The sequence below is a fragment of the Triturus cristatus genome, chromosome 1_2 (assembly GCF_964204655.1).
Source record: "Triturus cristatus chromosome 1_2, aTriCri1.1, whole genome shotgun sequence".
In the NCBI taxonomy this organism is placed as follows: domain Eukaryota; kingdom Metazoa; phylum Chordata; class Amphibia; order Caudata; family Salamandridae; genus Triturus; species Triturus cristatus.
The window spans coordinates 529,782,981-529,802,082 of NC_140580.1; the positions used below are offsets into that span (position 1 = coordinate 529,782,981).

At 44.9% G+C, this 19,102-nt stretch overlaps 1 protein-coding gene across 2 annotated transcripts in view; it reads left to right on the forward strand.

Annotated features, from left to right (window-relative positions):
- The window catches only part of HPS1 (HPS1 biogenesis of lysosomal organelles complex 3 subunit 1), a 365,168-nt gene that overhangs the window by 288,952 nt on the left and 57,114 nt on the right, over window positions 1–19,102 (forward strand). The gene's annotated exons all lie outside the window — the stretch shown is intronic.

Consider the following 19,102-nt stretch of genomic DNA (forward strand, 5'->3'; position numbering starts at 1 on the left):
AACAAGTTTGTGTAACTATCAACGCCCAAATGATTTAAAAAAAATCATAAGCAAGTTTGTTCTTTGAGAGTGAGTTTTTATTCAGCTAAATTGCATGGAAGCTCTTTGAGTTACGGCAAAATGTTTGACAAAAGCTTTAGACATAGTTAGATACACTCTCTTTCACCAATGGAAATTTCCTGAACAGTTCAGTTCTTTGGCAAGATGGACAGGTATGCATTCACTGATTGTGTGACAACTCTTTCCTGGTACATTTGATAACATGTGCATTCTTCCCACTGCCGATACAACCTTAAAGAACACTTGCAAATGCCAAAAGGAGAACATTATATTTCCCTCCATAGTCTTCCCATGCCACCTAGAGCTGAGATCTGCCAATACACGTATTTATTATTTGTTGAAGCGCAAGCATGTATTAGTGCTATAGCAATGTGTTCATGTGACTCAAGAAAGATGGAGTCTGTTTAGTTTTTGCAATTTTAGCCAAGGTACTCACATTTCACTCCATTTGAAACCAGTGCCAGTCATCCTGCCTCTCAATGTCATTCAACTGCATAGCCTCCTTCTGGAGTTGACATTCACTCTCTGTTTCAACCTTCTTGTTGACTAATCCCTGCTGTAGCTCCTTAAACCTTGAACAGAAGCTAACCCTATGCAAATTAATAAAAACAGTAAAATATGACAATCACTGATACCAGATGGCTTACGTTCCAACTTCCACCAACGTCTGAGCAGGCCCCTTATTTTTTTAATCAAAATCCTGGCTTGCCCATCTCAAGCTTTTCTTGTGAAACCTTTCAGACACCAAATTTGAGGTCTTATATTTTCTGTGTATTGTTAGGGATAGAAGAGCAATATTATGTGTCGATTAGCTTGCAGACCCCACCCTCCTTTGCAAAAATCAGATCGAAAGCCATCCCATTCTACATAATCATGCAGTGTATTGCAATAATTTCTTCAGTAGCATTCAATAAAGCAGCGGTGGGCTCATTAGCAAGTCTCTCTAGCAATTGAACTTGCCTCCTTATTCTTACTACATTTAGTGCTACCACTATTGTAGGAACCATCACTGAGAGAATGTGTAAAATGTCTTCCCCCCTGCTTCCCTCCTTTGGCTGTTGAGATGGATGTTCCTCAGTTGTTTAGTGTGATATGAAGTGCGATACGAAAGCTAGACAACAGGAGCCATCCTACCCTTCTTGTAATGAGAAGCAAATTATTCTGGCATGTAAAGTGTGTGTGTAGCTACGTACAAGTTTCTTCTGCAGCCTCCGCAAAAGTGCACATGCAATTTCTCTCCTTAAATTTAAAGCTGGATCATTAGTAGAGAAGCGTTTTCCCTCAATGTAGGTGCATTGGGAACCTTAGCACACCCTTTTGTAAATATAAGTAATGCCTAGTATTGTGTTGATACACAAATGATTTTGTTTTTTTTCCCTTTAGAATACATGCATTGTGCATCTTTAGGCATTGTAAACTCCATTTCCTTTGCGTTCTACTAACCCTTTAAACTCCTGGTTCTGTGCAAAACGTCCTGGGTATCTGTGTGTGACCAAAGAAAAGTAAAAAAAAAAGCACATGGCAATGGAAAGGAAGGTGCTCTTTGCTCATATTTAACTCTTTCGTACAGGGAGACTAGCATGTGGGTGGACTATACAGCTGGACATATTCATAGTCAAGTAGTAGGTTTGGACAGCTGGACATATGTGTTTTCTCTGTACTTATTTTGTTGATGAAAATGCATTTCTATTTCATCATTTTCTTCAATCGTTTGAAACATCACTAGGGTGAAGGACCAACCATTTCCTACTGGATAGATCATTTGAATCAGCAATGCCAGTATCAGTCTGATTGTGCAGGTAGCACATTGGGAACCCAGGAGGATCACAACTGTCATATTTCCTTGACCCTTCATTGATTTCTACATTGACTTGTTACAACACCATATTTCTGATAGTTCTTGTGATTAGGTCATCGACCCGATTTGCTGTTTCTGGCAACTACCACTTTGACACCCTCCACCGGTGCTCTCACATTCTTGGTATAGGATGCATGTACCCAAGCTGGCAGTTTCTCACATTTCAGAACAGTGTTAGTTACCAGTATGACCGTTCCAATAGGACTAGAAACAGGACCTATGGAAAACCAGTATGCCCCACAAAAGCTTCAAGGACCTTGTAAATAATTCAGTAAAGATTGTATCCCTTGAAGAAGACAAAGCAGCACTAAGCAGGAGGGCCCATGGATGGTTTGTAATTCAGAGTTATTCGAGGTGCAAGCCACAAACATACCTAGGAATAGGCTTCTCGAGAATCACGAAGGAAAGTTTTTTGCTTCTGAGGTTGGGAATCTTACCCGTAAAGTGGCACCTCTCTCCATGGAAGCGCACAGGCACAACTAATCATTGCAGACTATGTGGTGACACCAAAGAGGATGTCTTACACTTACTATGCATTTGCAAGGGCTTAGATGAGGAACAAACACAGCTATTAAAGCCGCGCCTGATTGATAGTCAGATACGAACATGTAGACAGGTGGGAAGGCTTGCTTCGAGGGAGGCGACGTGCCGTTGGCCTGCAGCTTCGTTCGCTTTATGAGCGCAGTAAAAACAAAGCTAACCCCGGCAGTACACTAATAAATCGGTCCTCAACCCAGGTCCACCGATTTCTTAGTTACTTATTGGAATCCTTCTTAAAAGAGATCTACTGTGGTACTTAGTGTTTACAACACCTGTTCCTTGGGATTTTAAATAGTCTTTTATTGTGGGTCGGTTACTACAACATAAAATTTCCAAATCCATTGTGTTATCTAAGGCTTAGTAATGGGGTCCTAGGAACCAGCACACTTACCAACACGGGAGTTACTTGGCAAGGGTTGTAAGGAATTGGGCGCACAAGGTATACAACGATACTGCCATTGCTGATTGCAACTGGCAAATATGTACTTCTGGATGACCAACTTTAGACTTGCATGCTAGCTCGGTTATGGCTCTTAAAGCCAATTTTATAGAAACTTGCACTGCCCAAGGATCTTGTAGGAGAATGGACTCTAAATTTGACATCTTGCACTTTTTCATGACACCCATTGCACCTTACTGTTCGTACTGTATGCCAATTTTTATACTCTCTTTGTAGTTTTATGGAAACATTGTAATTTCTTAAATGGATTTGAACTAACTCGATTGTTAAAAAAGGGGTTGTTTTATGCACTTTGCACGTGTGTTTTATTATGTAGCTGATTGCAAAGGTTTTTATTACTCAAGCAATAAAGAGATTACTTCCTTACTTCCTTAATAGGACTAGATACAACTTTCCAGATGTGGTTCTTCACTAGAACCCATTCTCCAGGTTCCAAAATATGACAGGCAGCAGTCAAAGGCATTGGGGTTGCTTGTCTTGCGCTATAGTCTATGATTAAAACATCAGTTATTAACATAAAATCAATCATGGACATTCCGGAAATTCTCATTGGCTGCCCCATTAGGATTTTATTGGTGGACAAGTCTGTCTTCTTGTTCGGTGTCCAACTGATATTTACTGGAACCAGATGTAGGGCATTGGGCCATTTCAATGTGGTGAATGAGTACAAGTTTGCACGCTTTTTCTGTATAATACCGATCAGTCTTTCCAACATGTGCGAAGACTGGGGGTGATAAGCACAATGTTATTTTTATGTGATGCCCACAGCTTCTCGTATTCGTTTCATGATATGATTTTCATAGCATCACACCTGTGCATTAAAAAGGCCTTCTCCCACGTTTAGAACATTTAGATCACTATCTATGCATACCCGTATCCTCACAGGGTGGCATGTTTATGATATCAATCTTACCTCACAAAATGCCACATAATTGGACATACTTATTCTAACCACAGTTCCTTTTCCGATGTTGTTTCTCTGACAAACCAAATGCTGTGAGAAATATTCTTAGGCACATTTGTGCTCATTCCACCATATTCTTTGAACACTTGTCATTGCATTTCTCCCTGAAGGTGTTGGTCTGTGTAATACCTTTGCCATCTGTGATAACAAGGAATTCAACAACACAACTCTTCTTTACCGGATCCACCCATACCCCTTCTTAATTTGTCTCCCAAAACCTTTTGCTTCCATTCCTGCTTCCCCCCCCATATCCTGCACCATCTTGAATGTCCCTGATCTACTTCCTTGTATGTCCAGGCATATTAGGGACCACCACTGCTGCAAATAAAGCAGCATGCTCAGCAGAGGTACTTAGTTGATATAATCTGACCACTGCATCCACAAAGTTGTTTCCCCTTGCCTTGAACTATGGGCCCATACGCTTGGGTTCTGCATCCGGCAACCTCACACACACACCTTACAACTGTCCCATAAGTTTTTGGACACTACAATACAAAATAATGCATCCAGATCCATGCACAATAATTTCAACAACTTTGTTATCCTTTCTACATCCTTGAGCGTCTTTTTGGCTGTTTCCCACAAACTTGAAAGTCCTTAGAAACTGAACACAAATTATATCTGGCCCAAGGAACATGAATATATACCAGTTGTCCATCCAACCCCAGCACATCTCTCAATGAGTGGTCCTCCATCCATTCAATTGAATGCATTCATGGAATGTCATCCTCTGCCATCCGATTTCCTGGGAGCTCCTTACTCCGCTGTCTCTTCAAGCCTTCCACATCCTCCCACTTTCTTACTTTTTCCAACAATTCCTCATACAAATGCTGCAACATCACCAATGTCTCTTCCTCACCTCCACCTCATTGAAATGCAATATATGAGACAACCCTATCCTCTTTTCTACAATTCATTCCAACTGCCCAGCTTTTGTAGCAAATTGATAACCGGCATCTCTCACTCGACTACTACCGCATAATCATTTCAGCTTAGTCTTTTCCATGTTGTCTTACTCCTTGACAACTAAACAAATATTCCAGTAGTTTATTTTGCTCTGTATCCTTTTTGGTACATAAGGTGGTGGTGGCAGATAAACATTCAACAGAACTTCAAAAAGCCAAAACTTCTCTTCCTCAGGCCCTCAGGAGGTGACGATGTCACCTAAGAGTGATATAACCTGGCCTCTTCCATAACACCCACATGGAAACACTCTTTCCATTTCTGAAAAGAGTATTTATTTCATACCAGCCAACACCTTGCGCACCTGTCTCTTTACCATGCTCGTATTAACTTAATTAGATACTTGCTGTTACCATTCATTCAGTTAACTCAAAACAAGTATGCAGTTCTTTTAGAAAAAGGAGGGAACGATTGAAAGGTCGTTCAATGTCCAAGTAAACGGCCACGGGGTCCGTTCCTTCTGGAACTGAAGCCGTCACACACCCGAATGGGTGTCATGCTTCATTACAGGGCAATGCTCCTCGTTGGGCCAGCACTACAAAGTCCAACAGGAACCCGCAAAGGGGCCCTTTATCGGAGTTCTTGTAGTCCCAAAGCCATATGTGAAGTGAGGTGTAGGGCAGGTAAGTGTAGAGTGGTGGTGTAGTGAGGGTATTGATGCACAGTGATGTTAAAAACGATTAGGTAGATCTCTAACGTGAATTTGAATAAGTGAGTCTACTTGTCTGGTTAAAAGTTATGGCTAGCAGTAGATGCAATGATAGCTAAAAAATCGAGGTCTACATGTTCCTTGCTGTGCTAGTCTGAAGAGATCAAATGGCACTTCATCAGGATCAGAAGGAATCTTATTTACACAATGGATCGAGACAAGGTATTACTGTAGCTGCGTTAGCGCTGCTGCTATCGCCGCGATTTTTAACTTTCCCATTTTGTATTTGTTTTCACTTTACTTTTTTACCCCTGGTTTTAGTTTGAGATTAGGCAGTGGTCCCCCCTCCCTCTTACCGCATTTAAAACATCTCAAGCACCGCTGTTTGGTGCGTCCGGGTCACGGGTGGGTCCATAGTTTAGTTTTGGGCGCCATCTTTGGTTGGGCTGGTGTTGCTTCATCCCGGCGGGCGCCATTGCGAGTGTTCACGCGTCTGGACAACCTCGCGGGACACCTATTTAAGGCGGTCCTTCTTCTTTGGCTACCAGACAAGGTATTACTGTAGCTGCGTTAGCGCTGCTGCTATCGCCGCGATTTTTAACTTTCCCATTTTGTATTTGTTTTGACTTTACTTTCTTACCCCTGGTTTTATTCTGAGATTAGGCAGTGGTCCCCCCCTCCCTCTTACCGCATTTAAAACATCTCAAGTACCGCCGTTTGGTGGGTCTGGGTCACGGGTGGGTCCATAGTTTAGTTTTGGGCGCCATCTTTGGTTGGGCTGGTGTTGCTTCATCCCGGCGGGCGCCATTGCGAGTGTTCACGCGTCTGGACAACCTCGCGGGACACCTATTTAAGGCGGTCCTTCTTCTTTGGCTACCAGACAAGGTATTACTGTAGCTGCGTTAGCGCTGCTGCTATCGCCGCGATTTTTAACTTTCCCATTTTGTATTTGTTTTCACTTTACTTTCTTACCCCTGGTTTTAGTCTGAGATTAGGCAGTGGTCCCCCCTCCCTCTTACCGCATTTAAAACATCTCAAGCACCGCCGTTTGGTGGGTCCGGGTCACGGGTGGGTCCATAGTTTAGTTTTGGGCGCCATCTTTGGTTGGGCTGGTGTTGCTTCATCCCGGCGGGCGCCATTGCGAGTGTTCACGCGTCTGGACAACCTCGCGGGACATCTATTTAAGGCGGTCCTTCTTCTTTGGCTACCAGACAAGGTATTACTGTAGCTGCGTTAGCGCTGCTGCTATCGCCGCGATTTTTAACTTTCCCATTTTGTATTTGTTTTCACTTTACTTTCTTACCCCTGGTTTTAGTCTGAGATTAGGCAGTGGTCCCCCCTCCCTCTTACCGCATTTAAAACATCTCAAGCACCGCCGTTTGGTGGGTCCGGGTCACGGGTGGGTCCATAGTTTAGTTTTGGGCGCCATCTTTGGTTGGGCTGGTGTTGCTTCATCCCGGCGGGCGCCATTGCGAGTGTTCACGCGTCTGGACAACCTCGCGGGACACCTATTTAAGGCGGTCCTTCTTCTTTGGCTACCAGACAAGGTATTACTGTAGCTGCGTTAGCGCTGCTGCTATCGCCGCGATTTTTAACTTTCCCATTTTGTATTTGTTTTCACTTTACTTTCTTACCCCTGGTTTTAGTCTGAGATTAGGCAGTGGTCCCCCCTCCCTCTTACCGCATTTAAAACATCTCAAGCACCGCCGTTTGGTGGGTCCGGGTCACGGGTGGGTCCATAGTTTAGTTTTGGGCGCCATCTTTGGTTGGGCTGGTGTTGCTTCATCCCGGCGGGCGCCATTGCGAGTGTTCACGCGTCTGGACAACCTCGCGGGACACCTATTTAAAGTCGCTCCTCCCGCGCAGCGGGATCGCGCAGTGGGGCGCCGTCGCTTAGCCGGAGTCGTGCCTGAGTCCTGCCCGTCTGCGCCCGTCCGCGCTGAGGACGCCTAGGGCGCTTGGGGGCTCGTCTCGATCACTTGGGCTGTTAGTGTCGGCATGATTACCTATTCTAGTATTCGTTTACGGTCCATTGGAGATTCTATTTCGAAGTGTGATCAGGCACAGATCCATCCGCTTAGCGGCCCTCATCGATGTGCCTGCAAGAGATGGGCATTTGGCTCTCCTGTTCGCATCTCCAAGGGAACTTCCCTCTCAGCTTCGCAAGGCAATGGCTCGACGCCGTCACTTCGCTTATTGAACCTAAATGTTAGGTCTCTGGTCCAACATCATTTAGCCTTTTTCGATCTTATACAGGAAGAGTCTCCTGACATATTTGCGATCACGGAAACGTGGCTGCAGGAACACGATACAGCCATTATCAACTTGGCTTTCCCCCCTGAATATTCCGTTTTCACTCTTAATCGGTTATCTAGAGGAGGAGGTATCGCTCTTGCCGTCAAATCAAGTTTCCCCTGCAGTTGGAAGGTCTTAAACATTGTTGGGTGTGAAAGCGCCTTTTTTAATGTCTCGATCAGCCCCCAGTTTTCTATCTCGGGGATGGTGGTTTACCGGCCCCCTGGCAGTGACGTGGCATTTAGAGAAGCTTTCCCCGATGCTGTTAGCTCCTTGTCCATTGGCTGTGCTAATTTCTCCATCTTGGGAGACCTTAATCTCCACTTTGAGAACAGGAGTATGCCGGCTGTCAACAATATCTTAGCTGACCTAGAGGCCCTCCAATTGGATCAAAAGGTAGCTCAACCCACTCATTTGGGAGGACATACGCTTGATCCTTTTTTTACCAATCTCCCGGAAGTTACCATCTCTGCTATAACACCAGTGGGGTGGTCGGATCATTTCTTAGTGGCCATCCGAGCTCCGTTGCCTGACACTCCCTCCATCCCTCCTCCCAGATCAATTTTCAGAAGGCACTGGAATAAACTCAGATTAGAGGACTTCCATGAGGTGTTGGCCGCAGATCCGCTGGGACCCTTGGATAGTGTGGGACTGGGTTATGATTTATTCTGCAAGTGGATCACTAGGGCACTCGATTTTTTGATCCCTCTTAAGGCAAGTAAGTCACGCTCTAGAGAATCGAGCCCTTGGTATAACAGCGCCCTTCGGGCGTTAAAGGGCACTTGTAGGCGGGCTGAGAGAGAGTGGCGTAGACATTACGATGCAGCAAAAAAACCACTGTATCTGAACTCCGTCAAGGCTTACCATCGCGCCATTTGTAGAACTCGTGCGGCGTTCTACTCGGAAGATTTCCATAACAGCCCTAACCCTTCCAAATCAATATTTAAGGCCCTTAAAGATCTCTTGGCCAAAAGAACCTCTTCCCCTGTATTGGCCTCCACCATTCATTGTGAGGCTCTGGCATCCTTCCTTTTGGAGAAGGTGCAAGCCATTTACCGGTCATTTTCCTCTATGGGCCCGCCATTGGGACCTCCGGTGATGATCCCGTGCCGCCCCACTATGGAGTCCCTTCCTCTGCTTTCTTCTGAGGATTTTGATAGAGTGACCCAAAAAATTAAGTCTGGCTCACCCTTGGATCCATTAAAGCCTATCTTCTTTAGAGATCAGTCCTTTGTAGGACGCCCTATATTGCGATCTTTCATTAATACCTCGCTGGCGACGGGCATGGTCCCAGCGGAATGAAAGCGGGCTGTGGTCTCTCCTATTTTGAAGAAGCCTTCTTTGGATCCCTCGAAACCGGAGAACTACCGGCCTATTTCTTTACTTCCTTGGCCGGCAAAAGTTATGGAGGCCCATGTTAACCAGGCTCTTTCTGATCACCTCACCCGTGCCAATATCCTGGATGATACCCAGCACGGGTTTCGTGCTGGGCATAGTACGGAGACAGCTCTTCTCGCAATGGTTGAGCATCTACGTGGAATGTTGGATGCGGGGCAGACGGCGGCGCTAATACTTTTAGATCTAAGCGCCGCCTTTGATACTGTCTCACACCCTATTCTTTTACGTCGCTTGGAGGAAATGGGCATTGGTGGTGTAGCCTTACAGTGGTTCCGCTCCTTTCTTGACGACCGTTCCTTCTGCGTTGCCATACCTCCTCATCAGTCCAAATTCCATCCCCTGGGCCTGGGGGTGCCCCAAGGATCCTCGCTGAGTCCTACGCTTTTCAATCTTTATGTGAGGCTGCTGGCTGATGTTGTCAAGCAGTGGGACCTGACGATGGTCTCTTATGCTGACGACACTCAGCTAGCGGTCACTATCAGCGGGGATGCTGAGTGTGATGCCCCCAGGTTCCAGAGTGGACTGAGAGCGGTGGCGAGCTGGATGAATGTTAATTGTCTCCAGCTCAACGCGAAGAAAACTGAGGTGATGGTTGTCGGGAAGGGGCGAGAGCTTTGGGGAGACAGATGGTGGCCATCTGAACTTGGGCCAGCTCCAACTCCAGTTATGGAGCTGAGAAACCTGGGAGTGTGGCTGGAGCCCGCCCTCAGTTTTGTGGGGCATTCCAAGAAGACTGCGGCTTGCTGTTTTGGGGTTCTTCGAGGCCTGAGATCCGTCTTGAAGTTTTTTGACCCCCCCACGAGGCAGCTGGTGGTTCAGGCAACTGTAACCTCTCGCTTGGACTATGCCAGCTCCCTCCTGGTGGGGGCAAACTTGGCGGAAATGAATCGCTTCCAACGCGTCCAAAACGCAGCGGCCAGAGCCATAGTTGGTCTGCCCAGGTCCTGCTCTGTCTCCAGTACTCTTCGATCTCTACACTGGCTGCCGGTGAAAACTAGAATTGATTTTAAAGTTCTATGCCTGGCTTTTAAGATCCTGAAGGGTTTAGCTCCTCGGATCCTGTCGAATCTCCTGTCTTTTTATGTACCTTCTCGCTCTTTGAGATCGATGGGCCAAGCGCTTGCGGTGGTCCCGAGATTCAAGTTGAGCCGTATGGGAGGTCGTTCTTTCCGGGTAAAAGCAGCTATCCTGTGGAATTCTATCCCGTTGGAGATTCGCCTTTTGGACGATCTCCTTTCATTTCGCAAAGCTTTAAAGACGATGTTATTCTAAATCCCTTCCTCTCTGCGCTGTCTGTTTGTTCATTTCGTTGTTCTGTTAGGTGCGGCTATGTCTATCTTGTCAGGCGCCAGGACGCCCCTTAGCTGGGGCATCTGTGCGCATTACAAATGCCCCTAACATAACATAACATAACATCGAATCCAATTCTTTTCCAGGGGATACCAACCACAGTAAACCTAATTGTGGTGTACCTTAATGCACTGATTTTTAAGATAAGAGGACCAACCCAATTAGGTGGCTCATTGTGCCTCTTCGAATGAGGACAGAGTCCTAGGCATATGAGCAAGGCGCAAGATGGACTTTATACTCTAAAGCCACACACCTAACAATACAAGCACTGTTCAGAGTGTTTCATAATACAATACAGGCAACATTCTATCATTCACAAATACATTGCTCCAATGTTCAACATGTATATGGCAAATGTGCATAGCGACACCACTGACACCAGGGCCCTGGCTAGACAATGTTCAGTTTACGCCCACCTGCGTTTTGTGGACTGCGCACATGCAGACCATGACACTTCATTAATGATTTTGCACTAAGTTACATTTATTTTTTACTTTCAAGGCATAACTATGTGCACCAATACACACACATTTACCTAAGAATTTTATTGTGACATGTGTCTTATTAAAAAAAAAAAAGCTAAATACATTCATTGAATGCATTTGAACCTCCAGGTTACATTTATCTATATCGCACAAGTAACCGAGGAGATTGTGAATTAGCTTGTGTTCTACTCACATAGTACAAGTTATTTAATCAGTAGAATATCATCCAAGATCTATATGAATGAAGACATTGTGTTGAATAACTACATCAGTTTTGGTTAATAGATATTCCCAAATCAAATAAAACATGAAAAAAACATAATTTTATTTATTTGAAATTCCTGTATATGGGATTTGTTATGGTGTATTGATGAGAGGAAGAGCACTACTCTAGGAGGATTTGCTAGAATCCATCCACTTCATTAGTTGTTTTAGTAAGGTAGCATAATAAACATTTTAATATCCATAGACCCATTGAAGAAAGTTAGGGCTGCTTCATTATGCTGGGCCAGTGTGATGAGAAAGTCCTTCCTAATAGTTGTTTCTGCAATTACTGTACTCATTTATGGACTAATGAGCCTGAATCCTTATTGATTTTTTTTCACATAACCTCAAAATTGCTTTGCAAATTCAAAGGTTGTACTGGGTATGAGAGTTGTGTAAAATAGGTGGTTTGGCTGTAACTTTCTATAGGAGCAGTATGTCCGCTTTAGACGATCATGAATCTCACCTTCTCAAATACCTTAATGGCTTCCATTACGTCCTCGACAATTCTTTACACAAAATCGGGGAAATAAAAAGGTAGCAAAGATTTCACTTTAAACTGTATCTTTTGATAATATGGGTTAAAACATGACAAATGGAGCCTTAAAGAGAGGTTAGTGAAATGAGAGTGTAGGGACAGTGCTTAGAGTTGTTTTCTGGTACATCTGAAACATCCAGTATTTTTTCTTGGAAGTACATCAGTAGGTCAGCACAGTGTTGTGGGTGGCACACAATTCATTTTTTATTGTTCCTGAATTTTTTGATTTTGTGGACGGTCTTGACCATCTCACTCGATTAAGTGGTTGTTTTTTTTGTACAGCTGACATAATGGCACCTCTGTAAAGTGTCTTGGTTGTTCTGCAGTTGAGTGATTCTGATGAGTCTTCTGAGTATTTGATATCTGTTTGTTGGGTGTAGGTATTCTAGGTTGTCTATAAATTTGATATATTTATTTTATTTTATTGAACTGAATTTGTTAGACTGTGAATTATGGAATTTGTGCTGGGTGTTTGACATGTCGGAACAGGAAAGTCATCTGTGATTTTTCTGGACATTTTTCAGGTTTCATTGTAATATTGCTTGTCATAACGTGTGCGAAGACTAAATCTAGTGTGTGGCAGTAGATAATGCATGCCCATGCCATGTTAACCATATTCTCTAAAAAGTTCACTGTGGCCAGGGGTGTTTGAACATAGGACAAAATCTGCCATTAGGATGTTCTGTGCTACAGTTCACAGTTGTAGAAATTATTTCAGTTTTGTGGTGACTTGTAATACCTTCCATGAAACTTGCAAAGCACCAGTACATAGTCTCAAGTTCAGATTTTTTCCACCATTGTGCTCATATTTGTTTCATGTCCTGTGGGAAAAGCTGTGCCTTGAGAAACCGTTTGCAACAACAAAAAGGTGATGAATAGAATGCTTGAATTATGCCCAGACGTAGGACCCAATGGAAACAAAGAATATTTGACTGATGAGCCTTAATAAGGGTGACACCAGTGCTGGGATGCTTGTGTTCGGTTTCCAGGAGGAACTGGCCTGGCATTTTAAGCTGGACTGTTCCAATTCGATTCTGATTTGCATATGATTGAGTCCAAACTGAGGTGGCATGGTGTGTGAACAACATTGGTTTGGGACCGAGCGATTGCCCTAGGCAGAGATTAATTCAAGCAATCTATCCATCACTTTGTTTCTGATGCCTCGTGAAAGATTTTAGCGCCAGCGACCTGAAAGATGAATATCAGCAACGCTGTTTGCCAGCGGCCAGGTCATAACTCATTTGGATGAGGTTATGAAAAACAGGCCTTTTAAATTCTGTCTTGCTTGCAATAGCAAGTTCCTGTGGTCGAACCATCACCAAGTCTGTGTCCTCTGCCTATCAATGGACCTTGATGCGAGTGACTTTTTGGCATTCAAAGCCTCCCATTTCAAAATGACTTTTCAGCACCAAAGTGATAGGTGAGTCTTTTACGCCACCATAAAACACCGAAACTCTATTGAGTCCTTGATGGGGGGGGTGGTTGTTGAAAAAGTCCATGGATTTGAGGGGGTGCCCGTCAATCACTAGCTCTGCAGCAGATTCTGAACCCAGAGACCAAGTTTTTTCTGCACTCCATGCAAAACCTGCACCCAAAATTAAGAATACACATTGACATTTCTGTTTCAACTCCATGGACAGATCATAAGACTGCAGCTTCTAAAGGACACTGCCCACATTGACCATCCCTAGGGGATCGGCCTCAAAAAGAGTCTGGACTCCATTCCAAGGAATGGCCTTGAAAACACAGCCAGGCCTTAATGGAGGGACCAACCTATAAGAAGGTTCAACCTATCCAGTTGAACCTGAGCATGAAGCCTGACACCTCTCAGCACTAAAGAAAATCCTCAACTTTGACGGTACTGAGATGCAACTGAGCTGTCCTCTACTCTAAAACTGGACCCAGGGTTGAAAAGCTTTTCAACAATGGCTGCAGACACATTTCCGCATACAGTGCAGAAGTCACCAATACAGTACAGACACAGCAACTGGATGTTCAACAATGCACCATTCACTTTGGTCCAATCATAGGGCACATTGTCTAAAGACCTCCACAATATACACAGGCAGCAAAGATAAAGTGCAAGTTTACCTTGGAGGAAGCAGTTTCAGAGGAAATCGGGGAGCTTCCAAACTCTAATAAAAAGAAAAGCACCTACCACTGACACAAGACTTTCTCCACCAACATCACTGAAAGGATCCTTCTACCAGCTCATTGTCCCTGATGATGTGTGGCAGCATTATAGGGAAGATGTCTAGGAGGGCAAGTCTTTGAAATCAAACCTATTTCATTTAAGGCCTTGCCACAAGAAAACACCTCACAAACAACATATTGAAATTAATGGCTGCACATCATCATAATGTCCCTATGCAGATTTATGAGTAGGAGCAAGACCTCCTCATTGAGTTATTCTGTACCTCAAAAAGACCTAACCAGTGGCACTCATGCTTGAGCTCATGCTCAAGTGTTCTGCAGAAAAAATCAAAGACCATGTTAAAGATGGAGTTGCTGTAAGACAGTGGTTCATGCAAACCAAGCTGGCTGTAGAAAACGTTTACTCTCACTTACAAGTTCATAAAGTTGTGCATGCAGATCGGGTATCTCTCACTGATCATTGAGCGTGGAAAACAAATGAAATTAGCACTCCCTTTGGGGGGTGTCCCCTCAATGCACAGCGTAATATGCGTTAATTCACATTGTCAGTCAAAAGCAGGTTTGTTCCATTTTCATTAATTGAATTTATTCACTTTAAATGGTTTTTTTTCAATCCACATGACTTAAAAAATGAAAACAGTAGAACTGAAGGATCCAAACTATATTCCCAATTAGTAGCTTCAATGACTAAAAAAACAACATTTAAAGTGAATAAATTCAATTCCTGAAAATGGAACGAAAATATTGGGACAGGGCACCGTCACAGGAGCAGGCGAGAACGTGAGGACCTGCAGCTACAGGACTCTGCGCACGCCGGTCCCCCGAGGAAGCCGTACTTCGGCATCAATAAGTTACAGGTACCACTGACCTGTGACCAAGAAGAAAGGTGAGTCTGTAAACCACCCCTTCAGGGTGCTTATAATATTTTCACGTAGATCCTGAAGAAAGCCCTCCGACCCCTCCTGGGCAAAAATACGGGGCTGAAACATGTCAACCGCCTGACCTTCACTAGTACTGGACGGTGCTATAGAACAGTAACATTTCTATAGAAGCGTTTTTTAACCTTGCCACCACTCCTTCCGAATAAAGTTTGTTTAGGAGGGAGAGCAAAGCAATTTTAGCTCACTTTTGCCTTTTTGTTCACTTCACTTTTTCTACCCTATTTCTGGTCATTACTTTTAAAACCAGTGGTCCAACCTCCAGGTGGAGGAAAGCATTTCATGAAAAAGACCCAAGGATGATGTTTTCACGTCTCTACACGCGGAGAACCAAGATATACCGCTTTTCACTCCTGTACGTGATTGAGGGTTTTTATGTAGGTTACCACACCTGACCCTGGTATTACTGGTACAAGTGATCCATTCCCCCTTTGATTATTGACCTAAGACCAGTAAGCCACTCACTAACTTTTTGGCTGGCCTTCACCTATCAAGCTTCTATATCCAACCTGCGTGGAAATCCCACAAGTATTGGAAGATCACCACATATGAACCTATTTGATCACAACCGTGCAATTGCTAAATTCATGTATGTGATCAGTGCCTGCACCTAAAAAAAAAACTCTGATGCTGGTGTTATCAGGATGCAGCCCTTTACAAAAATACCAAATAATATATGTAATCAAGATTATAAGGAATCGTCTAACTGATGGAAAAAGGCACAGACTAGGAATGTAATTCATACTTGAACTGCTTCTAGATGTTGTTAAAAAAAAATAGCTCGTTGCTCAGGGTATTATCAAGTGAAAATATCGGAGTACGTTTATGCTGTGTCAACCATTTTTAGAGAAGTGATGTATGGGTATTAAGTACCACAGTTAGCAACTCTGTATTGTATCACTTGGAGTGAGTTGCGATATTAGCATCTGAATTCTTAGTGAATCTTTTATTTTTTTGGATAACAGCTCTTAGTAACTCTAGGTTTTAGAAATATTCCTTTGGGTAATGCTGTGTATTTTCAAGATATCTGAGGTCCGAGTTAACTTTTCCCAACTTCAAAGAAGGCCAAGGTGTAAAAATAGGGTCTCAAATCCACTTTTAAGTTGACTTTCTGGACCTGCAGAAGGATTCTTAGAGGACTGCCTGATGCTGTGACCTGTCGTGTACTCCACAACACTGCTTTGTTGCACCTGGAAGTACTGCTTTGCTTCCTGGAGCCTGTCTTGAACCCTCAGAGGCCAGCCCTGCTGTTTGAGCCCTGCATCTTCACCTGAACCCAGGACTACCAGAGTCACTCCAAGGGCGAGTGTGCTGGCCCCCTTAACAGAGCCACAGAGACATAAAAAGCTCCCCCATCTTGAACCGTCACCTGGACCCAGCCTGAGTGTGTCCTGAAACCCCAAGTGGTATCGCACCAGTCCCGGACCCTTGGTTTTGGTGCTAAAAGTGCCTAGATAACCAAAATCCTAAACATGATACTTAGAAAAGTTGTGCCTATAAAGTGCTCTGAGAACTGAGGGAAGACGAGCAATTGTTTTCGGCTTTGTCCCGGTCTCGCACGACTAGATGTTCGCGGTTGGCGCATTGATCATTTAGGTGCTATTTTTTACTAGAAGCTTTACGTCTCCAGTTTTTTGTCATTTATATGTCAAATTGTTTAATAAAATTCACTCTATGTTACTAAATTGGTTTGGAATTTTGCTTGTGTTGTGTTTTCACTTTATTACTCTTTGTGTGCTGCATATTTATTTATTTGAAAAGTTTTATAAAGAGCGAACAAGACCCAGATGGGTATCAGAGCGCTGTACAAAGAGGAAAACTGACGTTGACGTGCAGAGACAGTATAAGTACAATACAATAAAGCAACATGCGAGGAACCTGCAGGATAAAGTAAATGAGGGTGCTAGGGGAAGAAGAGGTAGTAAGTGAAACACACAGGTAAAAACCCACCTAGACAGGGCCGAGCCGTTTCAGCATCGAATTGCTTCAAAGAACGACTAAATACATTTTAAACTCCAAGTAAAAATGATTTTCAAGCACATGTTCGAGGCATGTGGGCTGCTGAATTCATATCTGTGCATAGATCGCCGCCTAGTGTTGGGTCCGGATGATTGCACATTGTTGTCCTGGAAGAGTCTTCGAAGTATCACAAGATAGGTGGCTCCTTCCCTGGACTACAGTGCGCATGGGCATCCTCTCCATCCTTAGATTGTTTTTTTCCGCCATTGGGTTCGGATGTGACTATCTTAGCTCAACTTAGGAATACTTAGTTTTAGGCCAAAAGGCCTTTAGTTTTCGTCGGTATAGTTACCGTTCGGTGTCGACTACTAGCTTTAGTGCTCCGCACCCTCTTCCAACTTCAGACCAGTTTGGTTCGAAGTTCGATCGACGATGGAATCGAGGACTCCATTCAAGAGGTGTCCGTTATGCCACGCGAAGTACCCTCATATCAACATCCACCCCGTCTGTAATAAATGTCTCTCGCCGGATCACGACGAATCGAAATGCATGGCCTGTGCACGGTTCCGATCTAAGAAGACTCTGCGGAACCGACGGGCAGCGAGGCTGGAGGCGCAGCAAGCAGCGCCTGCTCCCACCAACATATTCAGCACCGAGGACGCCGAGAGCGTGGAAGAAGTAGTCTCTAGCCCCGCTTCAGAACACGATTCCCGATCGGACGATGACGACGAAGTGATCTTTCGACGTGAAGAAACCGTCGATGAGGTAGGAGACTTCGACGAGGCCTACGGGGCCGAAGAAGACAGCTCTCCTGAAGAGCTAGGCCCATCCATCGAAACGGAGGCCGAAACTGTACGTCGTCATCAGGCTCCGGTCGAGGGATAGCCTTCGGGCCTTACCCAAGATCAAACACATGGTTCCTCGGCCCCACCTTCCGGTCCGGCCTCGAACACTCTGCAAGAGCCACTATTACCGAAGACGACAGGGTTGTTAAACCCAAAACCATCCATCGCTCCAGTCCCTTCAAAAACGAAAGTGAAACTGGTAGTGGTCGGATCGAAGGCGTCGAAACCATCCACTGCTCCGACGCCGAAAAAAGTCCTCGGCTCCGACCGCTTACAAAGAGACTTCGGCGCTGAGCTCACCGCAGCGGATACGGTTGACACCCAGAAAAAGCACGCCCTCGGGCACCGCAAGGCACCGAGACCTTCGGCGCCGACACCGAAGGCCATAACCTCCGCAGTCAAGATGGCTGCCCCGGCTACGACAACGCCTAGCGCACCGGCGCCGACTAAGTCCTCGACTACATCGACTGTCGATACATCCCTTCAGGCCAGTGACCCCCTTCCTACAAAAAAGTCGGGGCTGGCCTCGACGTCTACTACTAAGGGGCCCATCAAACCACCATCTGCGTTCACTGTGCAGCAGGTCTCCGCATCTTTACAACGCATCCGTGACCGGGCAACCCTCCACTCTATCTCGGGTCCCGACACACCCAAACCCTGTAAAGTGCACTCGGAGCCCTCCAACATTACGTTTGGGCTGCCACCGGCATCGGCACCGAAACTATTTCAAATTCGGACACGTGTCCTCCACACACAGTCCACCACCTCTGGCCTTACAGAACAAAAGTCTTCGGGGCCACAATTTATCGACGCCGACACTGGCAGGTTAATGCTCCACAAGCGCAAGATAACGCCAGTTAGGGAAGAGGAGCCCTACAAAATTCCTCTTAAGCGCAAACTGCCGGCGGAGCAGGAACCAGTGCTCCAAGAACACTTCCAACACTTCCATCCAGATCCGCAGTCCTTTTCTCCTACCCCCTCCGAATCGGACGCAATACAGGACTATGGCGGGTAAGATTCCATTTACCCTGGGGACGTAGATCCTGATGAGCACCTACAAGACCCAGATCAGGCATGGGATGACCCCACAGACCAAAGTGTCGCGCCACATACTCAAGATGCGCAACTCTATAACGTAAAAACGTCTCCTACCGAGGACACAGCTGCATTTAATGCCCTCATCGAGCGGGCTGCTGCTCATCATGGGGTGGAACTCCATTCTGATGCCATTGAGGAAGACTTCCTGCTTGACACTTTCGCATCTTCAGAAAAAACTGTCAAAACCCTGCCCATGTTAAAAGGGGTTCTCAAACCTGCTAAAGACATTTTCAAGGACACCACAAGAGCCCGGGTGTTAAATCCTAGGATTGAAAAAAAATACA